The sequence below is a fragment of the Palaemon carinicauda genome, chromosome 32 (assembly GCF_036898095.1).
Source record: "Palaemon carinicauda isolate YSFRI2023 chromosome 32, ASM3689809v2, whole genome shotgun sequence".
In the NCBI taxonomy this organism is placed as follows: Eukaryota; Metazoa; Arthropoda; class Malacostraca; order Decapoda; family Palaemonidae; genus Palaemon; species Palaemon carinicauda.
The window spans coordinates 74,585,879-74,591,341 of NC_090756.1; positions in this window are offsets into that span (position 1 = coordinate 74,585,879).

Sequence of the window (5,463 nt, forward strand, 5' to 3'; positions counted from 1 at the left end):
CCCTTGAAGAGGTGAAATTCTGGCCTAGCTTTGAGGCGTACCCGGACTGCTACATTCGCCTCAAGTCTGAACCTGTTTCCAAGGAGGAAATCGAGCCGAAGGAGGTCATTGTGTTTGACCACGCTAAGGCTCAATCACGGCTAGACGGCTGTTTGAAGGACAAGGGCTACACCAACTCGAAAGTGCCGGCCCGGAGCTAGAAACACCCATCTTTTCTTGCTCCAAACACCATGGTCTTCCCCTTCGCGGAGAAGTCCCTTCTAGCTGTTCTGAAGGCGGTGGAGGAAGGAAAACCCTGCCCTACATTGGAGGAATGTAGGCCCCTCTCCCTCGCCCTACCCTCGACGACAAGTAATGGTAGGAAATCCACTTAACTTTCTCCATGGGAAATTTGGAGGCTGACATCGCTGGACGACAGTTCAGTGAGAACCTCCCCAAGCTCTCCGAATATCTCCTTCGTCGGGAGCAGGACACAAAAGAGAGGCTAGCTGCCTCCCTTTCCCTCCAGGTGATCATGGAGACGATGGCTGGGGAACAGCAGACCCCATGTGTCTACATGGTCTTAGGCAAGACCCACCTCGCTACCCTGACGAAAGATTTCTATAGCTTCGTCAGGGCACGGAGGGCCTGCAGAGAGTTCGTGTTTGCGTCTGCCGCAGTGAAACACGAACCAAGGAAGCTGATTTCCTGCAACATTTGGGGGAAAGATCTCTTCCCCAATGACCTTGTAAAAGAGATCGTTGACAAGGCTGCCACAGAGAACAGGAACCTTCTCCAAAAGTGGGGCATGTCAGCAAAGAGGAAATCTTCTCCAGATGAGGGCCCACAACCGAAAAAGAAGTCCAAGAAGCCGAGACCACAGCCGCGTCAGGCTAAACACCAGCTTCCAGCAACCGCTGCTCCCCAATTGGTGGCTCAACCCCAACAAACTTTCCAACTGGTACCCCACCCGGTGGTGACTCAGTCACCAGCCTTCACGCCCACCTACGAGAGGCAGTCGACTACCTTTCGTCCCAGAGGTAGAGGCATCGGCAGACTCCTCTCAACGTCCCTCCAGAGGGAGAGGAGGCATGGGAGCAGGCGACTGAGGAGGTAATCCCTCGGGTAACCAGAAGCAATAAGATGCTTCCAGTGGGAGGAAGATTCTGCCTCTTCCAGGATCGTTGGACCTTCGACCCCTGGGCTCACAGCATCATCAAGAACGAACTAGGCTGGAGCTGGGAAACACCACCACCAGTTTTCCACCGATTCTTCCAACACTCCAGCCCCGTTCTGGAAGAATACGTCCAAGAACTCTTTAACAAGGTGATCAAGTCCTTCAGGTTTCAAGGAAGACTATTTTGTGTTCCCAAGAAGGACACAGTCATTCTGGACTTGTCCCCTCTCAACAAGTTCATAGTGAACGACAAGTTCAAAATGCTGACTCTTCAGCACATAAGAGCCCTACTGCCACAAAAGGCTTATACAGTCTCGATAGACATGGCGGACGCCTACTGGCACATTCCAATGAATCACCAGACCTCCTCCTACCTAGGATTCAGGTTTCAAAGAAGACAGTACGTCTTCAGAGCCATGCCCTTCGGGTTAAACATAGCCCCAAGGATCTTCACGAAGCTCGCAGAGACAATCGTTCAATAACTACGCCTACAAGGCGTCCTGGTGATGGCTTACCATCACCTGGACGATTGGCTGGTGTGGGCAGCATCAGATGAAGAATGCCTGCAAGCTTCCACAAAGGTGATCCAATTCTTGGAACATTTGAGCTTTAAGATCAACACCAAAAAGTCTCGATTTTCTCCAGCTTAGAAGTTCCAATGGCTAGGCATCCATTGCGACCTCCAGTCACGCCGCCTTTCTATTCCACTGAAAAAGAGAAAGGAAATAGCAACATCTGTTGAGAGATTTCTCAAATCTAAATGGATTTCAAGACAACAACAGGAACAGGCGCTCGGCTCCCTTCAGTTTGTTTCAGAGACAGACCCAGTGCTAAGAGCACAGCTAAAAGATGCATTGGGAGTCTGGAGAAGATACGCATCAAACGCTCGAAGAGATATCAAGAGACCTCTGCCGACTCGGCTACGATCACTCCTCAAGCCGTGGCCGGAGCCAAAGAATCTGAAAAGGTCGGTACCAAGTTCAAGGAACATGGTCTTCCCTATTCAAGACATTTCACATCAACATCTTGGAGGGCATGTCAGTTCTTCTCAGCCTGAAGAGGCTGTCCCCACGTCCCTCAGTCCACATTCGATTGACCCTGGACAGCGACGTAGTGGTCAGATGTCTCAATCGTCAGGGCTCAAGATCGCTCCAACTCAACCAATTATTGTTGCCCATCTTCCGCCTGGCGGAGAAGAAAAGATGGCTCCTCTCAGCAGTTCACCTACAAGGATTCCTCAACGTGACGGCGGATGCTCTATCCAGGACAGCCCCGATAGAGTCAGAATGGCCCCTAGACGCAGACTCATTCTACTTCATCTCCCAAGAAGTCCCAGAACTGCAGATCGACCTCTTCGCAATGAGCGACAACAAGAAAGTTCCTCGCTACGTGGCCCCATACGAGGACCCCCTAGCGGAAGCGGTGGACGCCATGTCCCTGGACTGGAACAAATGGACCAAGATTTACCTGTTCTCTAGACCCAACCTTCTGCTGAAAGTCCTTACCAAGCTGAGATCGTTCCAAGGAATAGCAGCCCTAGTTGCTCCCAAGTGGCCCCGGAGCAACTGGTTCCCATTGATCTTGGAGTTACAACCCAAGCTAATTCCCCTGCCGGACCCAGTTCTAACCCAACAAGTTCAGAAGTCGACTGTCTTCGCTTCATCAAAGAAAACCCGAGACCTTCATCTCATGATTTCCTCTCCCTAGCTGTGAAGAAGAGGTTTGGGATCTCGAAGGAAAGCTTAGATTTTTTAGAGGAATATAAAACAAAATCTACCAGAAGGCAATATGAGTCATCTTGGAAGAAATGGGTAGCCTTTGTCAAGGCAAGAAATCCTAAGGAAATATCAATGGATTTTTATTTGTCCTTCATTCACCTTCATGGACAAGGCTTGGAAGCCAACACGATTTCCTCTTGCAAATAAGCCCTGACAAGACCCTTACTATACGCCTTCCAAATAGACATATCTAGCGAAATCTTCAACAAGTTGCCGAAGGCATGCGCTAGACTCAGACCTGCAGCCCCTCCGAGACCCATCTCCTGGTCTCTTGACAAGGTGCTATATTTTGCCTCTGGTTTGGACAACGAGACTTGTCCTCTGAAAGATTTGACTCAGAAAGTGATTTTCTTGTTTGCTCTAGCCCCGGGGGGCTAGAGTTAGTGAAATTGTGGCATTATCAAGGGCGCAGGCCAGATGCAGTTAACAGAAACAGGCGAACTCACCCTCTCTCCTGACCCAACGTTTCTCACCAAGAACGAGCTACCCACTAAGAGGTAGGGTCCCTGGAGAATCTGGCCTCTGAAGGAAGATGTCTCCTTGTGTCCAGTAGAGAGTCTAAAGGTCTATCTTCGAAGAACTTCAGACTTCGGTGGAGGACAGCTCTTTAAAGGGGAAACATTGGGTTCCGCCGTGTCACTTAAACAACTAAGGGCGAAGATCACCTACTTTATTCGCAGAGTGTATCCTGACAGTACACCCGCAGGTCACGATCCCAGGAAAGTTGCCTCTTCCCTGAATTTCTTCCAGTCGATGGACTTCGCGAGTCTCCGCTCATTCACGGGATGGAAGTCATCGATAGTGTTCTTTAACCCTGGAACGGTACGGTGGGTCGTCCGCGGCCCCGAGCGTTAAAAAAAAACAGGTTTTTCTCACGTGACTCACCCCCGTGACTGAATTTGTGGGTGATCGACCTGCAGTAGGTGTCTCGCCTACACGCTCTAGTAGTGTCCAGATGTGCATTGCTGTAGCTGTACTCCTTCCCCGATTTCTGAGACGTGTCGGGGTCGAGCGCGACCGAGTTTACCCTTCTAAGGTAATTTGCATAATTATCAAAGTTATTACGTATTATGAAATTGTCGTAGAATGGTGCAACTTGTATAGGTTATCAGTTGTGGAATGTCTTGGTGGATTGTTTGGCTACCATGTGCATGATTTTTTTTTTAGTTAAAATGTCGTTCATCACCACGAGGACCATTTTACCGCGAGTGCCCCTTTTTCATTTTTTATAATTTTTTTGCCAAGTCATTTTTCCGTAAGATATTGCCAAATAGTGTCGTAAAACTTTTGCTTTTTTAGTGTTGGAAAGTGTGTCTAGATGATCTGGCTACCCATGCGTGACTTTGTTTTTGTCAGATACGACGTAGTTATTGGTATATTGGGTATTTAACTGCGGTTGCCAGTTTCTGTTTTTTTTCAATATTTGTAAAAATTTACTACGTAGTAAGGAATTGCCGTATATTATTGATTTTTTTTTATGTTTATGTGTTAGAAAGTGTGCCTTGATGGTTGGGCTAACACGTGCATGTCTTTTTTTTTATCTGAGATGCCGTATATTAGAATGTTGGGCATTTTTCCGCAAGTGCCCCTTTTTATTTGTTTTGCATTTTTTTGCTTAGTCATGTTACCGTAAGGAATTGGCAAGTAGTGTCGCAAAACTTATATTTTTATAGTGTTGGAAAGTGTTTCTAGATGATCTGGCTACCCATGCCTATTTTTTTTAGCCAGATATAGCGTATATATAGGTATGTGTTCGATTTTCCTGTGATTGCCATTTTTTCGTTTTTTCCCATTTCTTTCAAAATTACTACGTACTAAGGAACTATCACAGAGTAATGATTCATTTAGATGTTTATTTGTCGGAAAATGTGCCTTGATGGTTTGCCTAGCACGTGGCTGAAATTTTTTTTTCTGAAATGCGTATAATAAAATGTTGGCCATTTTTCCACGAGTGCCCCTTTTTATTTGTTTTTCATTTTTTTACTTAGTCATGTTACCGTAAGGAATTGGCAAGTAGTGCCGCAAAACTTATATTTTTATAGTGTTGGAAAGTGTTTCTAGATGATCTGGCTACCCATGCCTATCTTTTTTTTTAGCCAGATATGGCGTATATATAGGTATGTGTTCGATTTTCCTGTGATTGCCATTTTTTCGTTTTTTCCCATTTCTTTCAAAATTACTACGTACTAAGGAACTATCACAGAGTAATGATTCATTTAGATGTTTATTTGTCGGAAAATGTGCTTTGATGGTTTGCCTAGCACGTGGCTGAATTTTTTTTTTCTGAAATGCCGTATATTAGAATGTTAGCCATTTTTCCGCGAGTGCCCCTTTTTATTTGTTTTGCATTTTTTTGCTTAGTCATGTTACCGTAAGGAATTGGCAAGTAGTGTCGCAAAACTTATATTTTTATAGTGTTGGAAAGTGTTTCTAGATGATCTGGCTACCCATGCCTATCTTTTTTTTAGCCAGATATGGCGTATATATAGGTATGTGTTCGATTTTCCTGTGATTGCCATTTTTTCGTTT